This window comes from Dermacentor andersoni, chromosome 6 (assembly GCF_023375885.2).
Source record: "Dermacentor andersoni chromosome 6, qqDerAnde1_hic_scaffold, whole genome shotgun sequence".
NCBI lineage: Eukaryota > Metazoa > Arthropoda > Arachnida > Ixodida > Ixodidae > Dermacentor > Dermacentor andersoni.
The window spans coordinates 106363417-106377088 of NC_092819.1; the positions used below are offsets into that span (position 1 = coordinate 106363417).

The window sequence follows — 13672 nt, forward strand, 5'->3', positions numbered from 1 at the left end:
GCTGTTATTTGTATCAAACCGTATTCTTAGTCGACGCCACAGTTGAGCTTGGCCCGTTCAGTTCAGAGCATTCACTTTGCTTACAATGAATTCCTGCCTGCGCACTGACTTCTCTTCTAAAGCGTAGTTCCGCAGCACGCGGCTTCTCAGAACATCTTTTTCTCGTTGAAATCCTCCGAGCGATGTATAAGCGCTTTTCTTGGTAAGTGAGCGCCTCGCAATATTGCAGTATCATAATGGGAACACGTGAACAGGTTCTCTCAATTTATTTCCAAATAGGCGTAGTGAACTGGCATTAGTCTTCACAATCGCAGCATAGACCATGACACCAAAACACTGCCCCATGACAGTTCTCTTCGCGCTGTTCTCCCTATGGCCACTGCTGACGCGTGAGTATAAACTGAATGTTCTTGGCCTTGGGGTGTGGTGATGATCACCGCCGTAAAAAGAGCTGACAAACACATCGACATTGATCCTTATATGTGTGTTCACTGCTTTGAGCAATTGTCGATGACCGGTAACTTTATAGAACGCTGCTCCAAATTATGGTCTTGTGTTTCAAGAAGAAAAATTAAAATTGTTTCATAACTATTTTTTACTACGTTGTAACCTACAACGAAGTTGGTACTAATGTAAACGCCATCGTATGTAATAAAAATAAACGTCTAGCAATGCAAAGCGCTCTATTTGTACTCTTTTACGGAGTGACACTGACAGCTACATTTCCCGATTTCTTTGACAGAAAGAAGTTGGCGTGCTGGCCTGTCCAACGCTTCCTTTCACAGTCTATACGCGTAGTTACTCGGTAACATAGCCTTTCCTAAAATTCACTCATGTTGCATCACTGTGCATACGCCACCCTGAAGGGGAATATTCGAGCTGCTGCTTTCGCTTTTGCCAAATGGCACATTTGCTTCGAAGTACCCAACCAAGCATGAAAAAAAGGTTTTCTTAGACGACCTAGTCCTGGTATTGGCTCGATCGTTGTATGCTCTGTAAATGAAACTCCAACTAATTATTCGCACAAACACTGAAAGAGGGTGTGATGGCATAATTAATACAGCTTGGCAGCTTGGACACTTTCCATTTAGAACAGTTCCAAATTGCGTTAAACAGTGTTTTGTAAAGAGAATTCGCTTCACCCGGTCGATGTACGGGGCGATCATTTTTTAGTTTTGCGGAATTTTTAAAAACAAGCTCTTGCAAATGACGTAACTCTAGTCCTTGGGCAGGATTAGAGTGGGGGACATTGCTAGCACGAGACATCAAAACACATATTGAGATAATTAACAAAATTTCACTAATTATCTTCCTAATTAGTTACTAGCACATATAGCAGATTATCAATTGTAGCCGGTGAGTGTAGAAGGCGTATCCACTTGGAAATAATTTCCAGCATGACACCACTTTCGAGGTATCGGCCACCAAACTCGCCGCAATAATGCACTGTTGCTCAACTTACTTTCTTAACAAAATGCTCTTTTATGCATTCAAATACGAAAGTAACTGGAACGCCTACGTATTTGGTCGCACCTTTTGGGAAATGATATCTCGAAACTGGTGTCGTCTTAGAAATAAATTTCAACTTGATACGTCTTGCACGCTCACCGGCTACGATTTGTAAATTGCAATTTTGAGTAATATTAAGTGACTGTAAGTTACTGAACTAATTAAAAAGTTAATTAGTGAACTATTTGTTGATTAGTTGAATGTGGTTCGATTTCTCGAGCTAGTACTGTCCGCCTCTTTAAGTAACCCAGCTCAAGAAAAATGCTATCTACCACTGTCAATATTTAAATGTTACGTAAAACTTGGAAATGATTACCCCATATATGCGTATAGACAAGGTGCCTTTTCTTATCGTTAACATAATTTTCCAAAGTTATAAGAAGGAGATGGACAGTGCTTCGTCCGTCTGCTTCCTGTTTCCTGTGTCTTTCGCTGTTACTCGTTTTTTTATGCAGCATGTGCCAACCGGTCAAAATTCGCACTTTATTCGAAAATTCCCTGCGGCATAGAGCACAATTGTACTTCTTGAGCTAGATTACTCTCACAGTCGGATATTATTTACACGAGAAATCAAAATGACAATTTTTTCTCACTAACGAAGTTTCACTAAATACCTTCTAAACTGATTGCTTTGCACACCGCATGGCAATTTAGGAATTGTAGCCGGTGACTTCGAAATACATATCCACAAGGGAGCGAACCCTGAGGGTGACACTATACTTTCGAGATATGCGCTCCCGAAGTTTGCGACGAAGTAAAGTGGTACTCCATTCATTTTTGAGCTTCAGAATCAGAATCAGAATTTATTGTTAGATGTTGGGTCACACTACAAGTATTTAGTATGCAGAAGGAGGTCCCACAGTCAAAGACTGTATCGGGATCTCCTGTACAAAAACAGTTATGATAGCTGACATCTCAAATCAACAGTAGCATATAATAAGGTAGTATACAAGCAACAGGAAATGAACGTTAAGAGAGCAAATACAGAATTGATTACAAATAATAACAAGGTTTATCTTATCTCATGGTAGCAAAAAGAATCGTATGGGAAGAAAATACCAGTTAAGTTTATTTACAATAACAAAAACAAACAAACAAAGAGCGGAGAAAAACGGACAAAAGACGGTTACAGTAAATTTTCTCATTAGTCTGTCAATAATAAATGCACCTTTAGTTCCCTTTTGAATTGGTGTAAAGATCTTGCGGTTTTCATTATGAGAGGAAGAATGTTCCATACTGATATGGAAGTGAATTCCCCGGTTTGTTTAGCGTAGTTAGTGTGGATTCTTGGTAAAAGAAAATTGTTATTCAACGCGAATCTGGTGGTACTATGAATTGCCAGGTTAGATGGCGAAAGTGCGATTGATGGTGACTCATTATGCACAAATCTGTAGAAAAAAATACCTAGGTTGTATTTAGTGAGCCCAGAAATAGTAAGGATGTTATTCTCGTGTACTAACGAAGTGGCATTACAAAAGCGTGAACTGCAAGTAATTATTCTGATGGCTCGATCTTGAACTGTCTGTAGAGGCGCAATATGAGTATTATAAGTGTTTCCCCAATATATTAGGGCGTAAGTAATATGACAGTGGACAAAAGAGTGGTAAAGTGAGAGCAATGTGGGACGTGTGAAGTAAGGGCGTGCTTTAAGATGCGTATACCATAAGCTATTTTCGTTTTTATGTGAGCGATATGATTGTGATATTTCAGATCACAATCAAGTAGAATACCAAGGAAAAATTAACATGAACTTGGATGAAGGCAGTGGGGACCAAAACTGATAGGTGGAATGGAAGCTATGTTTCGCTGATGTGAAGAGAATACAGCAAATTTAGTCTTAGTTGCATTAATAAATAACATGTTAACATTACACCACCTTAATGTTTTCTAAATCAGCATTTAGCTTATTAACGAGAGATGAGATATCTTTATGAAAGGTTAATACTGTGGTATCATCAGCGTACAGAATTAATTTTGTTGAAGAAAGACAATTACGTAAATCATTAATATAAATCAAAAACAGAAGTGGCCCCAGGATGGAGCCCTGAGGCACACCGATGTTAGTAGTTCGCTGTCAAAAATAAGCACTGGAAACAGAAACAACTTGAACCCGGTTATATAAGTAGCTTTTTAGTAGCGAAAGGGCAGGACCGCAAATGCCAATTGCTTCGAGCTTAGAGAATAGGATATTATGATTTATGGTATCAAATGCTTACATTAGATCGATAAAAACTGAGGCGGCGAGAAATCCCTCGTCGATTCATTTTTTTTTTTTATTTGGTCCGTAAGATGAATAAGTGCCAGCTCTGTGGCATACCCATGGCGAAAAACCAACTGGCATGCAGAAAGGATATTAAATTTAGAAAGATATTTCATTAGTCGTATTTCAATTAGTTTCTCAATAACTATCCCAAAGAACGGTAGAATGCAAATAGGTCTGTAGTTGTGCAATAATGAGCCATCGCCTTTAAAAAAAAAAAAAACTGGGATAACTTTGCCACGCTTCAATTCAGACGGAAATAAACCAGTCTGGAATAATAAATTAACAATAAATGAAAGTATGTCTGAAATTACGTGCGCAGTTAGTTTAATGTTAATAGGGTGGACATCATAAATTCCGGCGCTTGTCACTTTTAGGTTATTTATAACAACAGCTATTTCTTCTGGCGTTGTAGGCAATAAAAAGAATGAATGAGGTAGGCGGTTCATGTTGATGATCTGTTCAATGCTTAAAGCGTGTTTTGTTACAAAGTAAGTGATACAACAGTTCATTTTTACCGCAACTTTCAAAGCGCTTATTTCAAAACTGGTGCTATAGATTAGAAATTTGTTCGAAGTGGATGTGCCTTGTGGAATCACAGGTTTCTCTTTGCACATTGCCATATGTGCTTTAAAGTTATTAGTTAAAAAGTTCGTTAGTGTAATGTTGTTGATTAGTCAATGGCGAATTTTAATTGCCACTGTAAGTAAGGTACGCCTTTTTAGTAACCCAGCTGAATGAGTCGATTTGTGCTATACGCCACAGGCAATTTTTTAAATTGTGCTAAGGTAAAAAAGCACTCGTTATATATATATATATATATATATATATATATATATATATATGAACGAGCTTTTAACCATCACTTCCATTTGTAACCATCATTTTTCTTCCGGGCAATCTTTTTTTCCTTTTGCCATTGCAGATGCGTGCTTCTGGACACACGAGGAAACGAAGGTGATAGCCCGTACGCACACTTTGCCATTGCTTCTCGGAACATACACCTCTCGCGCTTGTATACTACGTGAGCTTGAATGTGCATTGACGTGTATACTAACGCTCTGCCTGAACATTTCCAAGTTTACCACCAAGTTTTTATTGCGATAGCAATCATATGGACACTCCAGGCGCATTTCTGCCGTCGTCGTCGTCGGCGCCGTGAGGTTCCGTATGAGTGAAGGCGTGTGAGGGTGAGCCGGCGAACGCGGTTCAACCTCGCGCGCGCGAGCGAGGTACGCGGCCCGTAAGCGTGCCCTCTCCTGTGGCGTGCGAGGTAGGAGAGAGAGAGAGAGAAGAAACTTTATTATAAAGTGAAAGGATTTATGTGGTTGGGGCCCTCAGTCCAGGGCCCCAATGGCTGTCGCTACCGCTCGTGCTCGTCGTATCAGGGCCAGCCAGACCTGAGGCTCGGAGCGACGGAGGATCGCCTCCCACTGCGCATATGTTGGTTGGGGGGATTGTAGAAGAGGAATATCCTTAGGGGGTTTTTGGCACTCAATCGTGACGTGGAACGTCGTCGGTGGTGCACCGCACCCTGGGCAGGTGGTGGGATATAAGGTTGGGGAGAGCTTGTTGAGAAGGAGGAGGTTCGGATATGAGTTGGTTTGAAGCCGTCTCAGGGATACGGCTTCATTCCGGGAGAAAGATTTGGGTGATATTGCAAGCGCTCTAGTCTGTAAAAGTCTAGAGTGTCCCGGTATGTGTTGGGCAAATTCTGGGAGGCTCTATATGGGTTGCTCGCCTCACTGCCAGGTGCCCGGCAGGTTAGCTCTCGGGCAGCCGCATGAGCGCGGTCATTGCCCGACAGTGAGGCATGAGCAGGTGTCCAAATCAGCCTGATGCGTGGTATTGAGGGATCTGGAATGGCGGGGAGCTTACGTGTGTTGGTGAGAGCGCGATTGGCTTCCTGAGGTATATGACCCCTGAGGTAGGCTCGACATGCGTCTTGTGAGTCTGTAATGATGATAGAGAGTGATGCGAGGGAGCGGGGGCGTTCTTCTCCAGCGGCTGCTGCGGTGCCTCGATATCCTCCTCGCCCGCCGATCCGTACAGAGCGGCGGGCGAGGACCAATAGGTCAATGTTAGACAATGTGTTAGACATATTGGTCAAACACCAATATGTGTAACGAAACTTGTAACCGCTACAATTGATAAGAAATGACTAAAAATGCTTGGTAATGACTAGTAAGGACTAATAATGACTGAAATGACCTGTAATGAGTACTGATGACTATGATATGACCAACACGTCTAACGACGGCTTGTAATGACCACAATTGATTACAAATGACTAAAAATGTTTAGTAGTGAGCAGTAATGACTAAAAGAAAGAAGAGAAAGAGAAGTGGCAAAGAGAAAGAGACGAATGATAAGAGGAGGAAGAGTAGGCTTTCGCCGTTCACCTCTTACCGACTAGGCACTCAACAAGTCCTTTTAAACCTATATATGAAGAGCTAACACTGTAAATTGGGATTTAAGCTCAAGTACTACTGCCAACAAAAGAAAGGTGCAACATGCGCAACAATAATAGAGAAAGAAGGTAAGCCAAATGTGCACAATACTTCATGTCAAAAATTGGAGGCCGCTTGGTACAAACCCGGCCTCTTGCGTCAACTGATCCCAGAAATAATGCACAGCCGCGCCAAATCTCAAACGGCAGCTGGAAAAGGGGTTTGCGTTGAGTTTCTGCGTAACATAATCATGTTTTCCCGTATATTCAAATTACATCCCGAGGCTATCGCGTATGTAGGTTGCAGTCGTACTTTACGAATTTTCTGATGCATTTTACTTTGAGAAATTGAATTTGCTCAGTAACACCTATGCCCGACGCGGAGAGCCTGCGTGCTCAGGGATAATTTTTCTCTCACGGACAATGCCACCGATGCCGACACAGGATAATCTGCGGCACGGCGCCTTTAACGCTGTCGCGTTAAAATCAACAGGCGGGGCAGGAGGCGAGACGCGCTACGAGACTCGCTATGGCACCACCGCGTGCATATAATTCCGCTTATAGGTTAATCTGAAGATAGGTTTACTATAGTCAAACTCAACGTGAATGTTTGTCCATTTTGTAAGTCCAAAATAGGCTCCTTTTTTTACCTACAAAAGTGACAGCGGCGTGGTAAGGGCGCGGTCGTTTCCTCCTCTGATAGGTTTACGTGCCCGATAGCTCTGGCTGCACTGCAAGTTGATTTTGGTCCCTGAGTGTAGACATCAGCGCTGACCTCTTCAGCGATGTCACTGACGTTTTCCGAAGTGCAATGATTGTATCTGAGCAACTGGGCCACATTAAAGCAATGCGCCAATTACGCATGCGTTTACCATGACGGTCCATCAACACATCGCAAGTAGAAATATAAGCACAAAGCTTCTTATGGCAAATCACTTCTGCGGACGTCTGCAAGGTGGAGGAAAGTTCACGAAAGGGAAAAAAAAAATTTGAACCAAATTTTTTGAAGAAATTGGCGCTTATTTCAATACCCCTTTTTTACATATTGTTGTGGCCTACAGAACGCTAGCGTACAAAACCACGACGGCTCAAACTAGTACATGTTTGCACCACATCGTATAGTGTACAGATGTCTTTCAGATATCTTTCTTTCTTTCTTTCTCGCTTGGAGCAAGCGCCTTTTATACGATCAGAGAGCCCTAGGAACTGCAGCTTTGGCTGCGTTACTTGAAGCAAAAATTTCTTACGGCCGTTTCTTGCATATAAAACACTGTCTTAACACACCAGTACCACCTAAGCGCAATAATCACATCATAATCGCTTTCCGTCTCCAGTCTTCCTTTGCTGCCTTGTTCTGGTATTATTGCTTGTACAGTCTCCAGCAAAGAGCACGCATCGGTGGGTCCAATAGCAGGTCGTATGTGTCGCGCACGTTTAAGTTTGTTGCATTCAGTTATGACATGGTATGTATACGTAGTCATGCGCCATTGCGCTCTTCCACTCGTTTGCTAGACTGTGAACTTCTTTGATTAGCAGTGGTGATCGAAGAACTAATGTTGCTGGAGATTCATATTCGTCATTCACAAATCCCCTTGTCGAAACTTTGGCTCCAGCGGGATTCCTGGTTCTACCCTGTTAGTTACTTCAAACCTTCATCTTCCCGTGAACGACTGTCTTGTTTGCGCAGATCTTTGTATGTTTTCATGACTCTTTTCAGAATTTCACTTGTTCACAAAAGTACTGTGCATGTCTGTTTGCGCTCTATTCTGCGCCTTCCTTTACTCGTATGCGGTCCTTTGTATATATATATATATGCATGCTCTTATATACTGTTCTCAGTGCTTGTAGGAGCTTTTTTTCTTCTTGGCACTGCACAGAGGTGCACCGGTGAAGTCCTGACCCTACCTTCGTAAACACACCATTACCACAAGAGCACGAAACGCTTTCTATGGTCACTGTTTCGAAACTTCACGGCCGAGAAAGCCTTCCTGGATATGGGAATCGAGCAACGATGTTGTTCAACTGAAACGTGCATTCCAGGAGCAGCGGCAAACGATTACGCCGAAGTGCTGCGAGAATTCAGGAGAAACGTGAGCTGTTCAGCTCACGCCGCAGCTATCCCGTGCAGATGGTTTTCGCGAATCCGTTTGCATTCTGAGAAACGCGCAGAAAAAACAAGAGGCACGAGTATTATTTCACGTGCGCCCATAGAAGACCGGATCGATACATCGGTTCGGCGCTGAGGCGCGTCGGTTAGCTGGTGCGGTCGTTAGGGGCGCGATGTCGACCGCAGCGTATGCGATGTCCTCTTACAGAGAAAATGACGTTGTTCTTACATCTTCATTTTGACCTACAAGCTCTATACAGAAGCATGGCTTGTTCCGAGAATGTTTGAACAGTCAATCAGAACGTGTTCTTGGAAAAAGAAAGGAACGGCTGTCCAAATGAGAAAATCAGAAAACAGCGCGAATTCGAAAGCGGTACTCTATTAAAATGAATATTCTTCCATGAAAAACACTTCGCATTTTCATGGTAGTCAAAAACCGGGCAGAAGACTGTCCCACACTTCTTCCGTAATTTTTTTTAATGATTTTTCTCGCGAGATTTCAAGTGAGGACGTGAAACTAATCCACGTAAACTTTTGGGTTTCCGGGAGCTTCATGCGTTGGTGTGAGACAAGTTTGTTTTAATTCAGCTTACTGTGTCCCACTTTATTATTGGGCAAGTGTCTACTCTAAAACATACAACAGAAGCGCAAAATACCGTGTGGCAAGTTTGAGCCACGAAAATTTGACAGCATCAGCAACGTCCAAAAGGCCGAGGATGGTATATACCTTCTTGTTTGCTTGTTTGTCGGTTTGTTGGTTCGTTGGCTTGTTTGTTCCTCAAAACCGCCTGTGGCAGAAAGCGCAATTATATATTCCTTGAGCTAAATTGCTCTATAGGGCGCGCGAACATTAATTTAAGGAGAAATAGAAATGCGCAATCAATCAATTACAAAAGTAACAAATTACCGTAAGGTTGACGGAGCAAATCTCGAAACTGGTCTCACCTTCAGCATTTGTTCCATGTGCGTCTGGCTTGCAAAGTCACCGGCGCTATATAATTCGTAAATTGAAATATGTGCCACATAGTAACTTGTTACGCACTTAATTAGTACCGTTGTTGTTTATTCAATGACGTTTGTTGATTTATTGTGCAAGTAATGTGCGCCTCCTTGAGTAAATCTAGTTGAAGACTTACAACTATTTTATCTGCCACAGGCACTTGATTACCATTCCGTACAGTGCAAAAAAAAAAAAACGTGGTATGTAAGAAACGCGTCGATGTAAACAAAAATTCAAACCAAATCTAGGTGTACGTTTAGTACATACACAATGACAACGCCGGTCCAAAAAATTATTCACTCCCCCTTCTCCCCCCACCCTGACAGATTCACAGTAACGACGAAAATATTTACGAACGCATCGCACAGCTGTCTGTGGAGAAGATGATTAGCAATATATTTTCTGGTGTGCTGTATTAATGAGTAAACATTCCATTCTTTGGCGAGTACACCAGCCCCGTCATGCGAAAAGTGTAGTGCCTTATATCTGCACAAAAATGCGTAATTTGCAAAGTTGAGACATTTAGTCGTTATAATAGTGTAAATGTAGATGATATGTAGCCTTATAAGCGATAAGGAACAATTTAAACTCATAAATATAAGTAAAGATAGAATATACATAGAGATTCATAATCCTCCTAGAAAATGCGTGGGAAAGCTTAAAAGGGCCCTGAACCACTTTTTAGCGAAGCGGAGAAAGGGATTTGAAGTGAAAATAGGCTACTTCAGAAATACTTAGCCACAAAAAGTGCTTCAATGCGTTCAGCAGAACCGGAGTTATTGGCAATCAAACAGAGCCTCCGCTGTGCTCCAGTTCCTGCTTCAGTAACTTGCACTGCGAAGGCTACGGCGCAATGGGGCGTGCCCACAACGCTCAGTCTTCCAGTTCAAATGTCATTTTGGATGTTAACGTAGACGCCACGACTTCCGCCTTTGGTACCTCCGACGCGTTTAAACTTAAACATGAGCCAAACGCGACTGCCCTCGGCGAGCCGCAGTGCGCTTAACCAGTGGACTCGTGGTGGCACCCTGCGGCGGCCGCGGTATCTACGCCTTGTAGCCAACCGCAGCTTTCGCTATCAGCTATCGGCCAATAGCAGTCGTCTACTGGAATGACAAAATAGTGCGTGAGAGTGAGGACAGCGCCTTCTGTTGAAAAGAGAGCGTTGAGAGAAAGGTGACTTCGCGGTCCGCGTGCGAGCTCCACGTACCGCGTACGACAGCAAAAGTTGGTCGAGATGTTCACAGAAGCGTGTGCTACCCGCGGGCTATGTTATCTCACCAAGCCCGAAGGGTAGTTCAGGGCCCCTTTAAGCAGGGGTGTGCCTACTAAAATTTCGGGTTGGCACAACTTGAAATATGGAGGTAGGTCAACTGAAAATTGCGGGGTGGGCCAACTTGAAATTTGCAAATGGGCCAAATTGAAATTTGTGGCTGGGCCAACTTGAAATGTCGGGTGGGGCAACTGAAATTTGGGGTGGGCCAAGTTAAATTAGGGGGTGGGCCAACTTAAAATTTGCGGTTGGGCCAACTTGAAATTCGCAGGTCGGCCAACTTAACTTTGGGGCCAAATGAAATTTGAGGGTGGGTTAAATGAAATTTGGACGTGGTCCAACTTAAATGTGGGCCTGGGCCAACTTTGGGGGCGGGCCAACTTAAATTTGGGGCTGGAGCAACTTGAAATTTGTGGGTGGGCCAGCAGCTAAATTTGGGGGTATGCTACGCATACTTAGACAACTCCAGTGGAATTTCTGCAATATTTTTCTGTGAATCAATTCCAAGTTCCCCGCGACGATGGTGGGATGCGTTTGTGGTGGTTTACGCTCATTTTAGGTACGTGTTCGTCATAGTGACTCTGCAGCGTTTGGTGAAGCGAGGCAGTCACTGTAAGGCTGATGCTGTCACTCAAGAATGATGAGTAAATGAGCGTATTTACTCATTTACACCTTGCAAAATCACGAGTTACATTCCGTAAATTGGAACATGTATCATAACGCAATTACTTTGGTGTTCTTTTGTTAATTAGTCGATCATGCATCTGGATTTCTCGTGCGTGTCCGGCGCTTCGAGTGATCCAGCTAAAGGACTACAATTATGCTATCTGCCGCAACAATCTTTTTTTAATTATGTATAGTCTAAAAATACCCTGTATATTGTCACGCGGTGCATAAACAAGAACGAGGCGACGACAAAGAAAATGAACGAATAAAAGGAAACACTTTGTTGTGCACACGAAAAAATAAGGACCAACTCGGCAGCGACAATCGCGACATGCGCAATTGCTCCATCGGCTCTCGCTCGGCCGCTATTTATACGCATACAGCCACCGTCATACTCAACTCGAACGCGCCTTAAGTGCCTTTTTCATTCTACTGCGGGGAGCGCTAGTGATTTCCGGATGCGGTTCGTTGAATGTCTTACCTTAATGTGTATTCTTTCCAAAGCAGAATAGCAAAATATATAGCAAATAAGCAAAATATTTCCCGAAGCCTTGTCTTCATACACTTGCCCGCGATGCGGTAACGTAGGAGACTTGGAACATATGCTCTGGTGGTGCTCCGCGTTACACCGCGACAAGGACAAAGAGCGTTGGGACGCGGCTCTCCGCAGCCCCGAACTAGAAGCACAGACGTGGGCAGTCCATCGGGCCCGCTAAGTGGCCGAGAGGCCTTTCGGTCCCGACGTGGAAGCGGCACGCTTCGGGCTGGGAATCTAGTGCGATCTGAAGCACCTGAATAAAGTTTTTCATACCATACCATGTTCGATGTTTGCTCTTTACAGACCGTGTTGATACAAATTAAACCGCTTGTGATGTGTATTCGTTGTTCGTATTGAGTCTGACGGCGGCTGTACATGATGCAGCAGTTTCTCATGACCGCGGGCGCATAGAGCCGCGGTATGTACTGTACGTCAAGGAGCTTGAAGGAGTTGAAGCACTCAGATAGGGCGATAACAGCACAGTCTTGAGAACACACTGGTCGCATCTACAGAGTGTTTCACGTAGCTCGAACCAAGGATTTTAAAAAAGTGGCTAACCGCAACTGAATGAAACCAACCACATATGGTTTGCCATCATGTGGCGCTCCTTGTTATCCCGTTGAATTCTTGTTGCAACCTCACCTCACCCTGTACCTCACCCCTTATGTAGCACCCCTGATAAAGTGGCCTTTAAGGAAATAAACCGACCTGACCTGGACCTTAGGGTATTTTCATATTGCGCTTAATTAGTGAACTAAGATCAATTATGCTAAATTTTAAATATTCACTTTAGGGCCAAGTGCGTTTCGGTACGTTGTAGAGGGGCATTTTTTGTGGCAACGTACACGCTGCGTGGTGATTTTTTTCCGGCGTTTAAAGAACGCCCGCGAAATATGAAATAAAGCCACGTGACTGAGTTCGTGCGCCATTGTATTGCAGCGCTCTCAACCGTGCGTCGAGCCTACCGCTTATCAGGGACGACGCTGCTTCCTTTCCCTGTGTCACCGTCGAAGATGCTGACGCACTGTGAAGCCGATGCCTAGAGTTGCGGCCGCTCACTTCACCCCGTCTCTTTCGCACGAAGCGCGGTTGAGAACGCTGCAATACGGTAGCGCATGAGCGCAGTCACGTGGTTTGTTGCATATTACGTGGGCTTTCTTTATAAACGCCGGAAAAAATCGCCACGCAGCATGTACGCTACCACACAAAACAATTGGAACGGTCGTTTTAGAATGCCCTCTACAACGCAACGAAACGCACGTGGCCATCAAGTGAACATTCAAAAATCAGCATAATTGATCTTAGTTAACTAATTAGGCGCAATATAAGAAAAATCCCTAAGGAGCGCCGCATGACAGCAAACCACAAGTGGTTGGTTTCATTCAGTTGCGGTTAACAGCTTTTTTAAAATCATTGGTTCAAGTTCAAGTTCAAGTTTTATTCTTCTAGTACAGACTAGAAACGTCCTCCCGGGCTAAAAGCTGCCGTCAGCAGCTTGACTGGACCCAGGAGGCGTTATACATGGCAGCGCGATAACAGTAACCTTTTTGGTACAACAAGCTTAAGCAGAAGTTTACTAAACATAAAATTGAAAACTCAGATACATGCTTATGAAAGGATATGTAAGAAACAACAAGACATTTTTGTACAAATAAAACAAAAAGGCAAAAAAGAAAAACATGGTCATTTATATGCATCGTTATACATGAATATATATGTTATAGGTTAACGAAATACATCTTCAACTCTTCACGAGAGAATTTATTAGCGTAAACATGACTATTTAGAATTTTCGGCAAATTGTGTTTAATAGATTGTAACTTATACTCGGTGCGAAAGCGCGGTACAAGCCAAGGTTCACGATTTCTGA

At 43.3% G+C, this 13672-nt stretch overlaps 1 long non-coding RNA gene across 1 annotated transcript in view; it reads left to right on the forward strand.

Annotated features, from left to right (window-relative positions):
- Nucleotides 1-254: 254 nt before the first annotated feature.
- LOC140218781 (uncharacterized) overlaps nt 255-13672 on the forward strand; it is a 33123-nt gene continuing 19705 nt past the window's right edge. Inside the window, exons 1-2 of the long non-coding RNA XR_011894966.1 lie at nt 255-389; nt 4695-4736. This is a non-coding gene — a long non-coding RNA (uncharacterized lncRNA). The remainder of the gene's footprint in view (nt 390-4694; nt 4737-13672) is intronic.